This window comes from Pteropus vampyrus, unplaced genomic scaffold (assembly GCF_000151845.1).
Source record: "Pteropus vampyrus isolate Shadow unplaced genomic scaffold, Pvam_2.0 Scaffold228, whole genome shotgun sequence".
Taxonomy (NCBI): domain Eukaryota; kingdom Metazoa; phylum Chordata; class Mammalia; order Chiroptera; family Pteropodidae; genus Pteropus; species Pteropus vampyrus.
In genome coordinates, this window is record NW_011889009.1 from 1,279,617 (window position 1) to 1,300,702 (window position 21,086).

The window sequence follows — 21,086 nt, forward strand, 5'->3', positions numbered from 1 at the left end:
GCTGCTGGCTGCAGCTGGCAAGGTCTCGTCCCCGTGTCTCATTCTAGGACGCGCTCTTATTGTGGTGGCAAGTGGGCACACTGGAAGCCACTGCTCGGTCACGTCTGCTCATATCCCATCGGCCGTAGCAAATCGTATGGCCAAGCCCAACATCAGAGGGGCAGGGAGGCACACCCGCAGCACAGACTCACAGGGCAGAGGGCATGGACGTGCAATTCCATTGCAGGAAGGGAGGGAGGACTCGGGGACAACAGCCCAATCTGCCACGTCGGCAGCAAACGGTATGACATCGGCCTGTCTACTGTCTTCCCTCTAGATTCTTAGCGCCTTCAGCGCAGGACTCTGGCCATCCTGCTTACCCTCAGGTCCCCCGTTGACCACAGTGCCTGCTCGGTGTGTCGTGATGACCCGTTAAAAGTTACTGCATGAAAAACTGGGCGAAGGGGCACCAGCGCCAAGGAGGAAGCGTCTCAGGAAAGCAGCGTGATCGATGCCTGGAAGACGCTGAGACTAGAAGGTGCTCTTTACATCAAATAGCTGGAAGGTCACGGCCAACTGCAGAAAGTCATTTCTAGACCTTCGGGTGGGGAGGAGGCAGAGCTCAGGCGGTGGGACAAGCAGTGGGGGCGGAGGCAGGTGTAGCTGGTGAGCGCGGAGCACTATCTGGCTCCTGGTGGAAACGTGAGGGGTGGGTGTCAGCAGCGTAGGGGTGAGGGAGGGTTTTTAAAGATGGGAGCGATCCAGACAAGTTCACAGCTGAGGGAAGGGGCCAGCAGGCAGCCAGCCACTGAACGCCGTCGCGAGAGGGCCAGTGACTGAGGGAGGGGCCTCTAGGGAGAGGGGCGGGGATGAGGCGCAGGGGCCGTGTGTTTGGGGTGTCGTCCTGTTTGGCTGTTCGGTGCCCGCCCTCCCGTGCTGGAGACGTTTCCTGCGTGTGGCCTTGGGGGGAGGCGGCGCCCTGCCTCCGGCTGCAGAAGCTGAGGGCCGCCACTGTCCTCCTCGCTTCCTCTGCCAGCCCACACTGGCCTGAGAACCGGGCTCGGCCGGCCAGATGTCCTACCGCACCGACCGCTGAGGCAGGAACCCACACTAGGTGGTCCGTTGGGCTCCCCCGTGGCGGTGATGGCTCCGTCCTGCCAGAACCTCCCGTGCTCCCTCTCTCAGTCCTCGGGGACCACCCTAATTTCGAGCTCCCGCTCGGCTCCCTGAGTCCTCAACCTCTTTCCAGCGAACCGTGTCGCCTCTCCGTTCGTCTTCGTTACCGTCGTCTCGTTTTCGCTTGAGCTAGTACCCGCTTCTCTTACCTGCGCCCTGGCTCTTCCTAGCAGAAGGATGAGGATGGACTCATCCTGGGACAGGCAGGGAGTGTCCTGTGCACCGCGGAGCCTGGCTGGTGAGGAACAGGGTCGGGAAGCCAGGGGGCTGGCGCCAGGGTCTAACCGGCCGTCCTGGTCCCCCTTGGCCACATGGAGCTGAACAGATTGGTCACACCCCAGAGGAAAGTATGACCGGTGTTTTCCAAACCTCAGCCTTTTATATGCCACCTCCCAACGTCCGCCCTGTCCACACAGCACCTTATGTATAAGAGCACCATTATGCGCCAGCACATAATAGTTTCTTTAAATTGATTGGATTTAAAAAACACATTGATTTAAAAATTATGATTTCAGGCAACTAGCGCTTTATTAGAAACGGATACAATAAAACAGAATAATGTTGTTAAATTCCAGATGGCCATCACTGCACGATCAAGATTCTCATTTCGAGTTCTCTGTATCGGAGAGGGAGGTTAGCAAGTGTCACAGCTGATAAAGACATATTAGTGCCCAACCGAGACTTTATTCCTGAGTTAATCAAAAGCACTGAACCAAGAGGGAGTGACTTTCTCCCTCGGTGATTTAATGTCATTCGAGGTTGAGCCAGCTTCCCCTTAAAGCTCGTCGCTCAGCCTCTCCGGGGAGCAGCAGTACGGGACAGTGCGTGACGAGTACCCAAGGGGACACGGGAGCATCTGTGCGATTGGAATGATCAGGAGGCCTCGTGGGGGGCAGGTGGAGCCGGAGCCATGAGAGGGAGAGGCGGGCACAGGTCGTGTCCGGCAGGAACCGTGAACATACGGGGTAGAAGTTGATGGTAGGGACGGAGACAGACCAGCCTGGCAGGGGGCAGAGTGTGTAGGACGCGAACTCATGGGGGATGTGGGGTGACCCGTCCCCCGCCCCCCACTCCAGCCTTCGTGGGCAGGATCTTTGACTTTGCCAACTCCTCTTGTGACCTGTATCTTTATCCTGTCCCAACCCCCAGGACCAGGGGTGAATTCTCACGCAGTGGCCACTGGTTCACAGTGACTGGGTCTGGGACTCAATGGGTCTGGGTGACCTGCTGGGCACTGCATTGGCTTCCATGCCAGTGCTCGGCTGTCTCCACCGACGGGGTCAGCGCAGCAGGTCCCAAACCGCTGGGCGTCAGACTGCATGTCCAATGTGTGCTGTCACTTAAAAATCGCTCAAGAGTGAAAGCAACTCGCTTTTGAAAGGTGTAAGTTGACTTTAAAAAGACATTTCGTATCACTGTCCTAACTGTAAAACCAGCCTCAATTGCTATAAACATGACAGACCATGTTAAAATAAATGTTATTATGAAATAAATGTTATAATATCGTAACCGCTAAACAACGCTTCCCAAGGACCCCGTGAACTCCCTGGAGACGCGCTGGTCCCACTGCAGGAGGGCGCTGGGCTAGAGAAGGACACGGAGCCACTTGTGCTGGAGACGGGGAGAGTCTTAGGAACCTCAGGGCCAGCAGGGGCCTTAGTGAGGACGCGGCAGTGGTCTGCAAGTTCTCCCCTCGATGACGCCCCAACAGCACCCCTTCGTCACCCCTCCCACCTCATTGTTCTTTGGCTAGAAGTGACACATCGAGCAGCCAAGAGCAGCTTCAGTCTGGCTGAACACTTTCATGGACTCTGCCTTGTTTTCCTGGAAAACCAGGTCTACCCAGAAAGAAGCCCAGTCTGGAAACTTCTTCTCGAGTCCCCTCCTCATGCTTGCCCTGTGCTGGCTCCTTCCAGAGAAGCAGGGCGCGTGTCCCCCTCCAGCCCCATCTGCGGTCATGGGGGAGGCAGAAGCATGTCAAAGGCCAAGCGGTTGGGTGAGCTGTGGAGACTACTCCACTTTGTGACACCAGTGCACCCCAACGTGGGATTGCACCCCAGACCTCGTCGAACGTTGGCTGCCCATGTGAGCGGCCTGCCAGTAGCTCCCCAGCGGCTGGCAGCCTCCTTTCAGAGGCTCGTCAGCCTGGGGCTCGGCTCCCTTTGGTGCCAAGTGCGGGGCAGTCTCAGAGGAGCGTGCGCACTCACGCCTCGCTCCACCCCGCGGTCTCCCCGCCCGCGGTCTCCCCGGCACTGCTCCCTGAATGTCATCTCTTCCCCTTTCTCTTGTGTACAAAAGCTCGGCGCGGAGTTCGTTCTGCGAGCCTGACCTTTGGCTTCCCCAGCTTGGCTGGCTCAAACGCCACTTGCAAAATCTCATTGAGGCCGAGTGTGTTTTCTGCTGCTACTTTCTCAGCTCCTTGTGACACTGTAAGTTGCCGTCCAGCTCTGGGCTGAGGGGTCAGAGCAGCGCCAGGCCTGGGGGACACCGGACGAGGTCACCCTCTGGGCTTGGACGAAGACTTTAGAGGCAGCCTAGCCGGGTCCAGTGCAGAGTGAGGCTCCAGTTCCTGTCCTGGCCACTCACTGTGACGTCCCCCGGAACTAAGAAACTGTGGCTCTTGTCAGGCTCGTAGGTTTGTCCAGGGACCGGGCGAGGGAGTGCCCTGTGAACCGGAACTGCTCCAACAGTTAGGGCATTTTTTGGAGCCGTTTTCTTTGTGTGCCCAAGAACGTTTTGAAAATGATCTGAATCCTCCCCTCTGCCCAGACCTCCAGTGCCAGCAAGTGGTTCGTGGCGGTGGTGGCTGGAGGGCCGTCTGTGTGAGTCGTGTCCAGATCAGATGCCAAAAAGAAAGTCATCGGCGACTGGTTTTTGAGGGTTTATTTTCACCCGAGCGGTTTGTTTGCACGTTAGATGCACACGACGTGATTTGTGTCATCGGCCTCACCCTGTCTTATTTGCCTTAATGCAATTGTCTGTTCAGATCCACTGATGGTGAAAATCGCATTTGTCCTTCTCAGCGGAGGTGTTCTAAACATGAGCAGTTCAGAGCAGGCAGGGGCTTGATACAGGGGAGGCGTGTTTACTTTCTTAGCTCCTTTGAAACAGTCTGATCGCCCTGAGTGGGATAATCCCTTTGCAGGACACCAAAATGGATGGCTCGCCACCACCCCTACTCGGGGAAGATGCTAAAACAGTGACCCGATTCAGACAGAGCGTCTCTGTCGGTTCAGCAGTGTTCTTGGGTCACCTTGGAAGATTTAAAGGATTTTCTGAGAAATCCACAGTGTGCGCCTTGCCTTGAATGCAAAGCCGAAGCCTTCCTTTAGCAAAGAGGTTGAGCTCGGGGGGAGCATCCCTCGGGGGTGGGGGTGACACACAGGAAGACTGGGGAGGGGAGTGAGGTTCCCCAATGTGGAATAGGTTCTGTTCGTCAGGGGTTAATAAAAAAAAAAGGTCCATATATTTAGGGTGTTTGTTTTCTGACAGTACAAAACGTTTGGCGACATGTCCTCTTGCAACACCGTCCACCATCATTAGGCCGTGGGACCGTTGCGTCACACGGAGTGTCAGGCCATCAAATAAGTGTGGCTCTGCCAGAGAACACACAGTAAAACATCAGCTGCCATTCACTGCATGCCCGCGTGCCGGGCAGTGTGCTCAGAGCTGGATGCGCGTGATCTTGTCGAATCCTCACAGCAGCCCTCAGAGGCAGAGTCCATGTCACCATCCCTCGTGGTTGGAAGCACATAAGTGGCTTTACCGCAGGAGGCATGGCTGCTAATTGCCTTGGGACTTGAACCCAGGTACGTCGGCCCCTGTGGCAACGTCAGGAGTCCCCGAGCACACGGCGAGCATTGGGCTCGCCCAGGACGGCTTTTGAAATACAGTGAAATGACCTACAAAGTGTCCCTGGAGGCGGAGCCCGTGTCCTCTCAGAGGGTCACACTCAGCTTGGATAAGAACCGTGCTCCAAGCCAGGCAGGCTGGGGCCACACAAGCTCGCCTGGCTCCCAGAACGCCCCGGGCCTTTGTTAGGAATGCAGGCTCCCAGGCCCTGCGCTGGCGCTGAATCAGAGCTGCTCCACAGCACCCGGGAGCTTGTGGTAAGAAAGCGCTTGTCCCAGGCCCTCACCCAAGGACTGTGTGTGGCGAGGCGCTCTGCAGGAATGTACCGAGCGAGCTCTGTGGCTCGTGCGGAAGGTCCCTTTTGCAGTTTGTCGCGTGGTGCTCTAGGCAAAGTCCTGTCCCCTTCGACCCTGCTCCCACCAGCTGGGCAGCCTCTGACAGGCCACGGCCTCTCTCCAGAGCTCACTTTGCCACCGTAAAATGAAAAGTGGTCAGGTCGACAGTTCTCGGCTGGCACGTACTCGAATGCCATTCACGTTCGCAAAGCTGCCTTTATAAGAAGTATCCAGAGTCAAGGCTGCGGGCTTTGGTTTCGATCCCCCGATACTAATGTTTAGGGTAAAACGCCCTAACTTGCTGTGAAACAGTGACTCTCTGTAGACGGGAGTCTGTTTCCTTATGAACGTGAACACTGGTGAAGCGTCTGTCCCACCCAGGTTCAGCCCCGGGGCAGACGCTGGAGACACCGGTCACGGCTCCCCGTGTGCTCAGAGGGCGCCATCGCTCTTCTCTCCCTGGGGGACTGACACGGCCAGCGATGGACGCGCTTCCGCTCGAAGGCTCCCTCTCACTTTCCCAGCTCCGTCTGACCTTGACCCAGACGTGTAGGGCGGGCAGGTCAAGGGGTCAAGGGGGTCCCATGGCCAGTGAGTCCCGGCGGCTGCCCCCTCACCCTCTCCAGGCTGGGTCGGGTTTCCCTGGACGGGGCGTGAGGGCCGCCAGAGCCCGTCGTCTTGTGGTCCCAGCACCTAGAACAGCCACGGCCTGCGGCGGCCGCCCGTGACCCTCCGTTGCCCGGGAGAGCGAGTCTGGCCGCCGTTCCCTGACCGCGGCCTCTCCAGGAACTCGAGGAGGTGCACGGTGGTTCGCGGGTGGTGGGAGAATCATTCTTATTCCCCGCTGTCACTGCTCATGGTTCACCTGGTGACTGCAAGACCCTTCTCTCTAGAATGCTGTTGACAGGCTGCGAGAGCGGAATTTCCTAGCGTGACAGCCATCAGACAGGTACCCACTGATGGCCGCCCCCCGCCCTCGAGAGTCCCACCTCTGCGTGGTGGGGCGGCTTCACCCTCCAGAAGCCCCCGATCTAAGGCGGCCACCGCTGATGAGGGCGCCCCTGCCGGAGGTGGTCGGGTCGCAGACCTGGGTGTTTCCTTGGCGGAAACGTGACTGAAGCTGCCTCAGCAAGTCCTTCCCCTCGAATCCTGACGCTCGGGTGGGCGGACTCCGACGTGCTCTGTGCGGGAGCCTCTCCCAGCAGTCGGCTCTTCCCGGGGTGTGATGAGGCTTCAGGGGGTGACGGACGAGAAAGCCCGGGGGAGAAAGGAGCACGTGTCCGCCGCTGGCAGCCGCGGCTTCGCTGCCCGCTGCCCCGGAAGCTGTGAACTGGGACGGGCGGACGGGCTTCGTTTGGCCTGCAGTGTTTTTAAACGTTTGAATTCGTTACCGTCACATTTGAAAAATCAAAGGATTTCAAATAAAATTTAGATCTGTAGCTTCTCTTGACCACGAAGTCCACCTTCCTGCGTGGCCGACGGTGGGTAGCAGTTTCTTGCTGGCCGGCACGGAGGCCGGCGCCTTTCTCTCAGTAGACGGCTGGTTTTCCGCGTGCGTGGCCGGCGCTGTTGGTGCCCAGTCCCCCTCCCCTGGGCCTGTGCGGCCCCTGCGCCCCAGCCAGATGGCTTCCCACAGCTCCGACCTGTCCTTTCCCTTGGGCTCCCTCTGGGCGCCTGAGCCTTCTCAGCCACTCGAGGGTCTGCCCCTGGGACTCGCAGAAAGGATGGGTGGGAGCTAGCAGACAGATACCTGGACTGAGGCACAGTCTGAGTGGTCTCCGAGGTCCTCGGTGCAAGTGACCCCAGTTGCCCCCAGTGGGTCCTGCTCAGATGCACGCCCTGCCGCGGCTCCCTCCCCGTCCTCCTGGTTTTCCTGGGGTCACCGCCCAGAAAAGCGACTGCACTTACGCCATCGTCTCGGGATTTGCTTCGGGAGGACCCCAGCCTCGGTGTGCCCGGCTCCGTCCCCGAAGGGGAGGAGAGGGGGGCCCGTGGCGGACCCCGACTGGCCGGGTGTTTCCTATTCCAGCATCCGCGAGCACAGCTCTGGTGACGGGCCAGGCTGCCATGCAGGAGTGCCCCGGGCATCCCTGAGCGGCACGGGTCCTTGTGCCGTGAGATGCTCCCCGCCGTCCCCAGTGCTCAGGAGCCCATCGCGTCTGGACCGTGTCCCCTGACTGCCCTCCAGGCCTCCCAGGGCTGGCGCTGAGGAGGAAAGCGACCCGCCGAGCACACTCGTGCCCTGTGTAAACGACAGTGGCCGGGACGGGCCTGCCGCTTCTCCCAGTGTCCCCTGCTCCCGTCAAAGAGCCGCCTCTTTCTTCCGAGGAACCGTTTCTCACCTGGCCTTGTCCTCTGAGGCTTGGGGGTGGGGCGTGAACCCAGGTATGGCTACCCCGAAGGGCCTTCACCAGCGCTGCGGGGTGGCTGGCACCCAGCTTCTGGTGCGACCTCTGTGCCCACCTCCGCCACTCCCCTTCTAGCTGTGAGGCGGGTGAGGCCTGGTCACCTTCCTGAGTCCTCGTTCCTTATCTCTTTCATGGGCTTGTTGTGAGAACACGTACTTAGCATAGTTCTGGGCTCATTGCAAATGATAACTATTAATACTCGAATTATTAAGGTTCTAGTTGGTTGAAGAAAAGTAATGTAAGTACAGACACAGAAGCTGAGCTGGAGTCTCCGAGCTGCTCTCTGGGTGCTTCTGTCCCCTCCTCCCTTCGTGTGTGTGTGTGTGTGTGTGTGTGTGTGTGTGTGTGTGTGTGTGATCACAACCCACTGAACATGCTTCCTGAAGCTCAGCTAAGTGAGCTCCCTCTGGGAACTTGTGTGTGACCAACCAGGAATTGAGGCATCAAATAATATTTAATTTCACTTCTCCCTAAATATTATTGAATTCCACTCCCAGTAACCTTTTTCTTTAACTTGCTCTTTTTGAAGCGGTTCAAATGGAAAAAGAAATCGCTTAGATTCAAGTCAAAGAACCTCATCTAACAAGGACGGTCTTCCGCTAAATGCGAGAGTCTGGGTGGTTTTTTTCCATGTGTGTTATTTAGCATAATGGTTATTCTGTGTGTCCTCTTTTATTCTAGGGACTGCTTTTCCATCTCAGGAGAGTTTTTTGCTCCGCGGAGCATGAATTTTTTCACTTATCTAGTGATTATTGGGTATAACAATTCCCTTCGGTAAGACTCCGCCTTTAACGGTCTCGTCAGCGAGCGGCTCCCCGCAAATATTGCATGAGCTCATTCGGGGAAAGGCGCTGCTCTCCTCTGGGCCCTGCGTCCCCCCCCCACCCCCCGTGATGGCCGCACCTGCCCAGTCCCAGCTCGTGGGGCTGCTGAGCTGACGACAAGAGTTCCAGTCCCGATCTCCTCTCTCTGGGCTCCAGGTTTTGTTTTAATGGTGTTTCTACAAGGCCCTGGAGCTGGTGTCTGACATTTAACTTGAACTCGTGACCCGGAATCAGTTATACTCACGGTCTGCGAAATGAAGGTACTGTTGGGGTCGACTTCGCAGGCCGTGCTGCGGATCGAATGAGTTCACACACGGAACGTACTCTGAAGAGGGCCCGACACATAGGAGATGCTGTACACGCTGCTCATCGTCACCACCACTCAGCTCAGGTGCTTCCGCTCTTTCAACGTAGACAGGCCGATCCCGGGGCGGAGGCCTCTGCCTTGGCCCACGGCGTGGCAGGCAGAGTCTGGCTGCCTTGGTCTGTCCACCAGTAGTAGAAGGAGGTTTGTGGCGTTCGCACACAGCATTGTCGTGAGCGTCATGAGTCGTGGACGTAAGGTGAGGGACGCAGGGCCTCACACCCAGCCAGTATTCGGGAAATGCTAATTCCGTCTTAACAGCGCCCATGCTACCCGCTTACTTCCTTAAGGAGTTCGAATGTGCACAGCGAAACCCCAGTAATTCATTCCCTCGTTCCTTAAACATTAGAGCCTTCTCTGAGCAGGTGCTGTTCCAGCCCCAGGCAGAGATGAGGTACTGGTGACCACAGGTAAGTGATGAGGCCCTTGCCCCACCTGTTACGGTGAGAGGTGACTGACCATGAACAGCAGATGCTGATGTCACTGGTAACAAATGCTGCGGGAGGAAGTAAATAAGTGGCAGAGGGTAGAGAGTAAAGGAGGTCAGGACAGGAGAGGGGACGTTGCAGTAGACGGGGTGACCTGGGAAGGCCTGTCGGGGCGACGTTCGAGCGGGGGCCGCAGGGGAGCGAGGAAGTAGGGAAGGCTGGGCTGCTGCGGGCAGCGCCCTCCGGGCAGAGGGAGCAGTCCCTGCGGGGGGCCCGGGCCAGCAGGACCTCGACGGCAGCGTCCCTTGCTTCCGCTCCACCTTCTCAGCCATCCCTGCAGCCGCGGAGGCAGCAGTTCCCTAAGGCGCAGCGCTCAAGAGCAGGTGGACCTCACAGGGGCCGGGAGTGAACCACTCAGGAAGACTCGAAGTCGCTAGCAAACTCCCGTGTCACTTTCTGTCCACGACCTCTAGAGGCAGCTGACTCTTCCCAGTCCAGCTTCCCGTCTGGTTCAGAGTCATCAGCTGCAGTCTCTAAACTGCCGATACGGCACACGCTCTAACTGAATTACTGCGCACGGCTGGTCGCCAGGCTAAAGTCGGCGGAGTGATTTGTTATCATCCTCTTGAAGAACAATCCGTGGGCCAAGTATTATTAGATTTCTGTCTTTTTTTTTTTTCTCTCCCTAAAAAGCTGGGAGTGAAGTTATTTAATTAAGACCGTGTCAAAGCATGGCTCCATTTTTCCCTTTGGCCCTTTTCTTTTCATTTCAAATATAAAAGGTTTCCTCTGGGAAGAGTGCGCAGAAACCGGTTTGTCTCCTTTATTGGCAGAGTACAAGTTTATTTAATCAACCTATTCCCAATTCATGTTGTAAACTAGGTACCGGGGCTCTTTTATACTGGAAAACTAATCAAATATAATGCATACGGCGGGGAGGGGGGGTGTAGCCGAACCTCGTTTCATGCCAAAATCTCAGGGAGAGGCCACCATCTGGGCAGAGACTTGGGATATAACTCTTCATTTATTCGTTCGACCCCTTCATCCACCCCCATATTAACTGAGGTTCGCATTTGCGCAGAGCGATCGTGCTAGGGTCTGAGTGTACAGCTAAAGAAAAGACGAAATTGTAATTCCTCTTGCCGACAGCCCTTGGACAGTGGAAAACTCCCATACAGGAGAAGTGACTTAGTGGCATCCGGGGTCGTCACGCCCTAGAAATGGCCCCTCCTCCCCACTCGTCCGGACCTAACCTGTCCTTTAAACGCTCTTGGATCAGGTCTCTCCCAAGGGCCTTTCCCGAACACACCGTCCTTACCTTTTGTTTTTTCCACCTGAGGTTTCTGTGAGCGATCTGTGTGTCACCTGCTTGTATGTTTAATTATGTATTGTCTTCTCTCTGAATTGGAACTGTTTTTAGGGCTTAGACCATACATCTTCTAATTCTTTGTCTCGAAACATCTACCACCTGTGTATCTTGCATAGAGCAGGCACTTATTTAAGTGGAAATAAGCAAACGTGATGTTCCTCAAATGATCTAATTTGATTGTTAGAGTCTGCTTACGTCTACCTTTCATCTGTCCACCATGTACACATCCATCTATTCACCATCCCTCCATCCATCATCCATTCATCTTTCCATCCACCGTCCATCTAACCATCCATCCATCCATCTATCCACCATTCATCTATCAATTAACTACCTTTCCAGCCGCAATCCATCCATCTACGCATCTACTATTCACCCGTTCATTCATTCCCCAGGGAAAGTTTATTAAAATTAGTTCGATTATGGCAAAATCTATAGTTTAAAAATTCGTCCATCTTATGACTAATATTGCTCTGTGTAGCATCAGAAATGCCGAGAGAGAGCCAGCACGGACCCGGGCTCCAGAACGACAGCCAGGGCAGGCGACTGGCCTGGATGACGGCCATTACTGTCTCTGGCCCAGCAGCTCTCGTGTTGCTAGAGGCCTAGGAAGCCATAGGTATCCAGGCAACAGACACAGTGCAGCATTTTGGACTGAGAATCACTAGTCTCTACTTTCTAATGGTTTACTAGTCAGTGTGTATCTATAATTTAAGCCATTCAACTTGCTTCCATATGTTTTGTTTTAGAAGCAAACAATTTATGCCGATATAATTGTTATATTAAAAATGGTACTAATTTAAGCTTTCCGAGAGCACCAGTGTGCAGCTCATAACGGTCTTGTTATCATTAGTCGCACGCAGGAGAACATGACACAAAGTAGGCATTTTGTCACTTGGAAACAAAAATGATTTGAAAAAACAAAAGATTGCACATCAGTTCCCTAGGAGAAAAATGCCAGCCTGGTGGAGTATGTCCTGTAACACATCGGTGACAAAAAATGTGGGAGAGAAGGAGACAGGGGCAGAGGAGATGGGAAAAGGAGAGGGGAGGAGAGAGTAAAGGACCAGTTTTTCGGAATGGCTCAGGAAACGGAAGAGGGAGACTGGGAGAGGGAGCAGGTGCACCTCGATCTCATGGAGGCGGCACGGGGCTGCAGGCGGAAGGGAGACACCCGCCGAGTCCGGTCTGCTCTCCTCGGCAGGCCTGCCTTCCCCGTGCGGCTCTTCAGGGTGCACCTGGGCCACGTGGGCCGTGGGCTCGCGGTACCTTTCCCACGAAACCGCCTGATCCTCTGTTCCCCTCTCCGCAACCCTTGCCTCCCAGCCGGGCTTCCAGCCAATCCTCTGCTGGCTCGCGGGACACAAGCCCAGCAGCATCCAAACCCAATTAATTGACTTAATGCCCTCGTTCACTGCCAAGCAGGTCTGGATAACGAAGGAGCCATGGGAAAAGCAATGCGACGATTAAGTGCACAGGAAACAGGGCGTTTGGCAGCTCCTGGTGAAGCCGTTGGCTCCAGCGGTATCAACGATCGCTCCAGACCTCCCTTCGAAAATAACATGAGAAAACGGTTCATTCGTTATTTGGGAAGAGAATGTTCTCTGTATACTCATTTGGGAGGAAAAAGAAGATATCGATGGAATGAGACCACAAGCCAAAAAAAAAAAAAATCTGTTTTATTCTTGAAGAATCTGATTACCAGCCTTTGCAATATTGAAGGAAACTCTTTCAGGAGACGCTGATCATTTACTGAGGGGAGTCGTCTGAGTTTGAGAGGTGTTTGTGCAGCTTTTCTAAGAGAGAAAAGAAACAGGAAGGGAGGGCGGTGAGTTAATCCAAGAAGAAGAAACGCAGAGGAATCAGAGTATCTGGAGAAAGGAGAGAGTGTTTTGGGCTTCTTGGCGTGTTGTCGTGTAATTATTTAAAAATATTTTAAATGATCGCTGACTTTCCTTTTTCTACAGGAGCTTGAGAAAAATGTGTACAAGTAATACTCTTGCTCCCCGATTTTTATTTATTTACATACTTAGCTAGGTATAACTGTGTTTAGAGAAAACACAGGATTCTCTTTGAAATCCCAGCCCGAAGCTCGAAGCCTCTGAAATGGCCCCCACGGGAAAGAAAACAGCCCGGGTGATGGCCAGACCCGGAACAAGGTCTGTCTTCTCCCTTCCTGTCGGCATTCCATTCTCTTCCCAGAAAAGAAAATTTGCTCAGGTAAAGCTACTCAGCTCTTCCTTTCTTGTTCTTGTGGAGATATCAGCCGGTCCCCTCAAAATTCTCTTTCTCCTCAGCCAAATGGGTAGAAAATTATGAAAAGTAGATTCAAATGACAGCCGCTCTGGGGCTGAGACGGGAACCCCAGCTCTGATATGCTGTGTGTCCTTGGATAATAGTTAACCTCTCTGTGCTACGGTTTCCTCGTCTCCAAAATGCGGATGACAATCGTCACCCTTCCTGGGGCTCGTCTAATGTTCACAAAAACCAGCTGTTCAACACACACACTCACACACACACACGCACCCACACACACAACAGTACCTGCTACACGGCTAACATCCGATTAATCCTATGAGTTATTGGCTCCCAAATAGCACCCCCGACCCTCTATCGGGGTACTGATTTTGTACTGTTAAAAACAAAACTCAACTGAGTGAGTCCGGAGATCTCATTGGCTTTATTCAGTGGTTCCTGAATTGGGCAGCATCCCGCCTGCAACTGGGACGAGCTGGGACGAGCTGGGACGAGCTGGGAGGAGGACCGGGGAGGCTCTACAGGACGGGGGTGGGGGGGTGGGGGGGTTGAGGAACCAGGAACTTTCTAGAGAGCGGGTTGTTTTGGCCAAGGCCGCCTTCCTGTGGGGGGAGCGCTGGAGTCTGTCGTCACTGGTGCCGGCCCCTTAGTTCCAGACGGACTGGTTAACGGTCCCGTCCAGCGAGGGGGGCGTGACGTCTCGGTTTACCGGCGTGGGGCTTGGCGCCCTGGCTCCCTTTCGGGCCCGGGGTCCCTTCTTTCCTTGAACAGGGCTGAGCTCTGCGAGTCTCCTATTTCCGAGGTTTTCTTTATAATTCACCTCGCGTTTTTTTGTTTTTTGTTTTTTGTTTTTGCAGTCATTGCTTAAATGTGAGTTTATTCTCCATGATCTTTTCGATGTACTTCTCATCAGCAGTCCCTGACAAAATCAAATTGAAAAATAGGCCCCGACATCCTCGGCCGCCTCACGTGGGCTCTCCCCGCAGGATCATTTGGCTCATCCTCGCCGGCCTGGGCCCTGGCGCCGTGGGCGCCGCCGCGCTTCATCCGGGGAGACTCGCACCTTTGCGTCTTCCTGTCGGTGCTTCCAGTCCTGTCTTTCGCACGAACGCCCACCCTGAGCCGGTGACGAGAGATCGATTCTTTTCCCTGTCATTTAACATTCTCGTGGAGACCCTGGCCGACCAATTTACAGATGACTGCAGAAGGGCCTTGGCAAATGCAGAGTGTTTCTGACTGAGAAAAAAAATCCGGGTTATGAAAATTTCGCACCTCTCAGTCGGGTTCCCGCCATGCGCACGAGGCTTTCCCCTAACAGGCGTTTTCAGTCGCCGGTAAAAATGCCGTTGGCCGCCGTCGGGCCCGGGATCGCAGCCCTCCCCGCTTCAGGCCGGTGTCTCCTGTCGATCCTTCGGTGCCCAGGTGTCGTCACCACGGCTTCTCTCTCAGGTAGCCTTCGCCTCAGCGGCCGACCCGTTCCCAGAGCATCGCCGTGGGTTAATTCGCAGGTCCCCGGCGCTGGGCGCACACGTTTCCCGGGCCATCTGTCAGGCCTCGCAGTCTGTGGTCCTCCCTGGGGCAGAAGCCACGGGCCGCGTAGCGAAGCCGCAGGCAGGTTGCGTGTTTCCTCGGCTGCGGGGTCCAGCCGGGAGGCGACCGCTCGGGGTCCGTTTGCCTTACGCGACCTGTCTCCGAAGTGCCGTTTGCAGGCCCGGAGACACCGGGTCGGGGGAATTTTCCATCCTGTGTTGACAGCGTTGCTGCGGAGAATGCTCGTGAGCCCCGGGGTGTAAGCGACTGTGCACGGTTCTGGGAGCCTCACCCGGAGCCCCTCTCCCCAGAGAGGTGGCCTTAGCAGCTTCCTCTGCAGACCCCTCCCCACGCCCTCTCCCCGGGGACATTTCAGGGTTTCCTGAGTCTGTTTTTGTTGGTTTGTTTTGCTGTCCCATCCAGAGGCTGCTCAACACTCAGTGTGGCGACAGTCGGGGTGGGGGGGGTGGGCAAAGGAGATGGGGGTCAGACCCTAAAAGTGCCCGCCTCCCCCACGCTCTCCCGCACGCCAGGCACACGCGCACTCCACGGGTCCTCCGCGCCCGGCCACTCACACCCTTCAGTCTCGGTCCCGGGGCTGCCTGACCCGGGCCTCGGGGCCTGCTGCCTCTCCTGTCCCTCTGACCAGGTCTCCTTCCCTTCGGAGCCGTGGCCCCCGGGGCGGCCTCGTGGCTCACGGCCCCGCCCCGCTCGCCGGAGTGGAAGCCCCGTGCGGCAGGGACCAGGGACCGCCACTCGTCGCCGCCTCCCCGGCTCCTGGAGCTGTGCCGGCGCCCACGTCTGTGCTGAGTGGGTGCAGGACGAGAGCCGACCCACTCAGCCTGGCGGACGGTCCGGGCTCCGGAAACGCCGCTCCATCCCTCCGCCTTTCTCAGCCACGACTTCCCGGCTGCAGACGAGACGGCGGGAGACGGGTTTTTTTGGGGGGATTTACTTAAGCCACTTGGATCTTTTTACATCCCAGTCACTACACACACCACAGAGCCTCGTCTTAGATTTTAATCAGTTTGTTCCACGTAAAGTATGTCTGGGGTGGTGAGAGCGAGCGTCAGAAAAAATAAAGCGCTATAACAATGGACGGACTTTGCTTGTTAGTGCTCGTCCTCCCCAGCGCCGCTCGCCCTGGCAGGAAGGCGGGCCGGAGACGGGCCGCGCGGCGCTGCGGGAGGGAGCGTGGCAATGAATAGTTCCCTCTAACGAATCCTGCACGGACCTTGCTATTGAACGGTGCATCCGTGGAAACTATTTCTGTCTGTCGCTGTATGAGTGAGTTGTATGGAGGGGAGTGTTTCTCTGCTGTGTGAGAAGCGTCCCGCATGGACCATGCTCCTTCCCGCTCCCTGATCAACTCGTGGGTGGACGGGGCGTGGATCCTGTGGCCTGGGTGTTGGGTGGAGAACGGGCAGGTGGGGAGGAAATATACTAGCAGGTGCCAGGAGAGGCCAGAACGGGGCCTGGGTCAAGTGGTGGCGGCGGGGGAGGAGGGAGACGGGGAAGACTTGCCAGGGAACGGGTGAGCGAGCTTGGAATTCAGGGTTCACAGGTGCTAACAAGGCAGAGGTGGCCCGTGCAGGGGCGCGGAGTGACAGCATTCTAGGCAGGGAAGGGCACCTGGGACACCGGATCCTGGGTCGTACACTGTCTGCCACCGTGGAGACCCAGCCCCTTCCTGTGCCTCAGTTTCTCCAAATGGAACACGAGGGCGTGCGTTCCAGGGTTTCTTAAGCCCTACGCAGAAAGAACTCCGATCCTCCCATAGGGCCTTTTCCTCCCCCCCAGCCCCGTCCTCTGCACGATCCCTGCCCCTCTGCACGGCCCCCCCCCACACTGAGCTCATGTCCCTTTCCCTGTCTTTGACCGTTTCCCATTTTTATTTGTCCAGTTGCCAAGGGCAACAGAGAATATTATTTAATGTCTGAGAATGCTTGTGGCAGAAGGAAGGACAGATTGCTGCTCTAGCATTAATTTTCAAATTTAATAGGGAGAATAAAAATTTTAGAGGCAGAATAGTAAGTGGGAACACTAAATCCCATGGTGCTAGGAGAAAAATTGAGTTCTGTAGTAGCAGCATTTGGGTAAAGAGAACTTTTTCACGGGACGAGTGGTCAGTCTGTGATGGATATTAACCGCTCATGTGTGCTGGGCTCTTCCCGTATTCCTCGGTCACCCCGCAGAATTCTCACAGCAGGTAGATGTCAGTTATTACCTTCAGGTTATAGGTGGGAAAACTGAGTCTCCAAGGGACTCTTAGCCAGCAAGCGGCAAACCGGGCTTGGCTCTCAGGTCCCAGCGTCCACGCCTCCCCGCCCCACGCTGGCTGTACTGCCTGCCGCAGGCTGATCATGTGACCCTGGCACAGCGACCGCTTCTTTGGGCCTCAGTTTCCCCAGCTGATCTCCACAAAGTGTCCGCCTGCTCTGACTCTGATTCGGTCTCAAGCCCCCGTTCTTTCCCTGTGTCTCAAGTCGTCACGAGGTAGGGGAGGGACGAGCAGCAGGAGACGGGCCAGCTCAGCGGGGAAGACTCCGAGCTGTTTCGGTGCCCGGGACTGTGTTTAAGTCAAGGGCAGCGTGCAGGGCGCGTTGAGTTTGGGTGGGGGGCAGAGGGAGAGTCAACTTAGCGCATACGACAATCGCTAGGCCCACAAAGAGAACTATGAAAATCAGAGTGTGCAGCGGGGAACAGAGGCCCCCCCATTCCACCTGGACCACGTTTGTGCCCAGGAAGTCGTTTGGGCAAGGGCAGAGCCCAGGTTTGTTAGCTATTAAACGAGAAAGCGTTAGTGAGGGGCTCATTCTTCACGTGCGTCTCTGGTGGCACAGCCGTCCCTAATTCACTTCTCTTCGCTCTCCTAGGTCAGCCGATGTTCGGTTCTAGGGGAGTTCATTTCATAGCGGGCGGTGAGCCTTCCTAAGGTTTGCCAAAGGGTGGACTCCTAGGAACTGTTCTCGCTTTCCTTGACAGCGGACAAGCTGGGGGAGGGGGAGGGAAGAGAGACCCTTAAGCACCTCTGGGTCGTAAGAGCAGGAAGCGCAGGCGACCCTTCTCTCTCCTTGGCACGGGTCCTCCCCCTTGAAAAGGGCCATGCGCTCGGAAGGCATGTGGTGGACCAGTCAAGGGTGAGATTGGGTCCGTGTCAAACCCACATGTTTAGGGCTGGCTCTTTGGAGGGAGGAGAAATAAGCTCCATTACCCTCAGGTCCTCAAGATCAGAGAGACGGCGTGAAGGACGTAATGGGACCTGTCAGACTCTGCCTGGACCAACAAAGGGATAGCAAACGCCACTCGGAGAACCGACTCGGGAGCATGTGAGGTTCGGCCTGAGTCGCGGCCCGAGTGTCGCCAAATTCCTGAGAGCGTGAGATGCAGGCATCACACGTGATACGTGAAGATGTGAGCGCCTGTCTTACTTATTGCCCGTCCGTATTTCGAGTGCATCCATCACCCCCCTATTTCATGGAGCTCCAGGTAGAGCACACGCCCAGAGATTAATGCTTCTCCAGACGTAATGTTACCGGATTAGCAGCCATATTTTGTTTTGTATTTCCTGAGAAATGCTTGAAAAATATCCCCCAACAAAGACATAGTTAACTGACATTTTAAAACATAAGCGACAGGCCGGATAGAAGAGCATGTAATAAAATGCATACGCTTTCAAGGCCTGAATGTACACACTCATTTCAAATACATTTTATGAAATGATTTGCTCTCAGTCTGTTTTGAATAATTGTACAAAAATAGTTCACAAGCATAATAAATCTTGAGCATCCCCCCTTCTTGCAAGCTGTTCCTGAAAGTCTCAATTTGAAGATCGTGCTTAATGGACTTGTCTGTCAATTTCAATCATTATCATTTGGGGGCAGATGGCTCTCGGCGCATTTAATATGCAGAAACACCCCTGCCTCTGCTTCCGAGCTAGCCTCTCGACAGCTCACGCTGTGAGGGGCAGCGTTCCTTTTGGAGAACTGTTTTCCTCACATGCCAGACTATGACTCATTACGAACTATTATATTCAGACGAGTTTTCGCCTCCTGGAATTTGTTCGCCTCACAAATGGCGCCCACTTGGGGTTTGGTACATAGACGCTTGATTCGAGAGGGGTATGTGCAGGGCTCCCATCAAAGCCGCAGCCACAAAGGCAGCCGGACACCTCATGGGAACAAGCAGTGGGCGAGGCAGGGACAGAGGCACAGGGCCTTAGTTTGAGAAGCTACCCCAGTTTCTTCTTGCTGTTGGGGTATTGGATTCTCTGTGGGAAGGCAGTGTCCCCAGTGGGTTGAAGTTTGGGTATATGCCCCCAGCTCACGTGGGTTGGGCTTTTCTCCCAGAACTCTGCTTATTCCATTATTTTAATTTTCATCCAGCATGCCTCCAGGGTGAGTGGAATAGAAGGGGCGTAAAGGGCTGGAGTCAGAATCCTCACTTGTCGTGGGCCCTAGATGATCGTGAAAATCGTGCCTATCATCATAATTTGTCCTGAGCATCTCCTGTTACAGCCGTGACCGTACGTGTCACGTGAACACATCTCAGTGCCTAATGTCATTCATGAATCTCATGTCACATTGCGACGTAGTAGCAAAAACACAGGTTTCAGAATTATAGGACTCGAGTTTGAATTTTAAGTTCTCCCCGCGGGAGGGAGTTTAGAGTTAAGGCAAAGAAGGTGGCCTTGGGATCTCTGCGGCTGGTTTGAAACCCAGCTCCTCGGCTACTAGCTTTGTGCCTTTGTTCGTGAACTTAACCTCTGTGCACCTGTGAAAGGAGGAAGGTGAGGATCAGGTTCTTATGAGAGTCGAGTGCGATAAGGGATGGAACACGAAGAGACACTGCAGGTAACGGTTACGTACCTGACGTGTCATAGTTGTTCAAGAAATGTCTGGTGAGGGAATTAACATGAAATTGCAGATAAACAGCATAAACTCTGGGCACCCGACCCGCCCGCTCAGCCTTAGGTTTCCTGTTATAAAAATGAAGGTAAAGATGTACCTGCCTCACGGGGCTATAGTGACGACGCATCGCCAGCGCCACGCTTAGCGTGCTGTGATGTCGTCCCAGTTAGAAGGAACGCTAAGTCACACACTCCCGAAGAAGCTCGTCTGCCCAGAGCCCACTCCCTGCGGCCCCTTGTGCACATTTTCCATTGGGGCCGGCAGCCGCCCGCAGTGAGGGCAGGCAGCCATGGGGCAGCCGCCCGCGGGGCCCGGCGCATTCGGAACCACGATTCCTACCAGCTCTGGGGGTGCGGAGGAGGGCGGCATTCGACTCACGAGCGTTTGCGCCGCATCCGCGGGCTTACTGCGTGCGGCCGTGTGCGCAGGCGGCATCGGAGCGGGGGCGCCTGTGCGGGCCGCACGTCACGTCGCCCATGCGTCTTCATTAGTGACCAGAGTGGTAGTGGAAGCGGCTAGATTGGATCACTTAATATCGTTGCTTTTACCTCCGGAACGAAAAGAGATAGAGGTTATTTTTCCCGCATTACAGTTAATAAGGCTTGAAAGGCTAAATTTTCATTAGGAAGGCAGAAGCGTTTATAAATTCCGTCTCCATGAGGACGGGCTGGGGCCGGAGCAGTGTGGACCCGGCAGCCCCGGTCGCCGGCAGCCCAGGCAAAAGCCTCGTGGTCCGTGTGGACTCGCCTCTCGGCTCTTTGCTGCCGAGTCTTTGGGAGTTGAGATTGCACAGCCCTGAAGGGCTTTTCCTGAGATGCCAGTCCACATTCCTCTCCTCTGAAACTGGGTTGAGAGCTCACTTCCTCCAGGAAGCCCTCTCTGCTTACCCACCGCAGCCTGGTCATGCCCCGTGCACCCCCATTCGAGCCACTGTTAGACGCAATGTCGGGTGTTCCCCCTAAAACGGAGCCTGAGACAAGGGCTTGGGAGTGGGTGCTTCGCTTGGGTGGTCATCCCAGGGAGCAGAGGGCGGGGCTGGGGAGAGCGGAACGGGAGAGGGAGGAGGGGAAGCCGGTGTGAGCGTGTTCCCAAGGTCACTGTCGTGTCCACCGGGACCTCAGACGAGCTGCAGGACGCCTCCCTGGCGGGCGGGCGGAGGGGGCAGGAAGGCTCCGGCCTGTGCTGGTCGTAGGTTGCCCTTGGGGACACTGGCCTCCCACCCAGGCAACACTTGGGGTCTGATTCAGGGGAATCTCAGGCTGAACACCCCGCGGCAGCTGCCACAGAAGTGACGCCGGAAGTGAGCACCGGCTGAGGACAGACATCATTCCTTCACAGACGTGCGTCCTGAGCCTGGCGCCCGTCACACACCCCCCACGCTCTGCAGATACTGTCGCAGATGGTGCGAATAAGCAAATGGCGTGATTTCCGTTAGGGGCGGTCTCTGAGAAAGGAACAGGGCGAGGGGACGGGGTGGCGGGATGGTGCGCTTTATTTTAGGACAGTGACCAGGGAAGAGGCAGCGTTGAATGCAGTCGAGGAACACGCCAAGGAGCGCGCGTTTGTGGGGGCGGTGAGTTTGTTTGTGTGGTGTGTTTGTGGTTGTGGTGTGTTTGTGGGTGTGGTGAGTTTGTGGGCGCGGTGTGTTTGTGGGT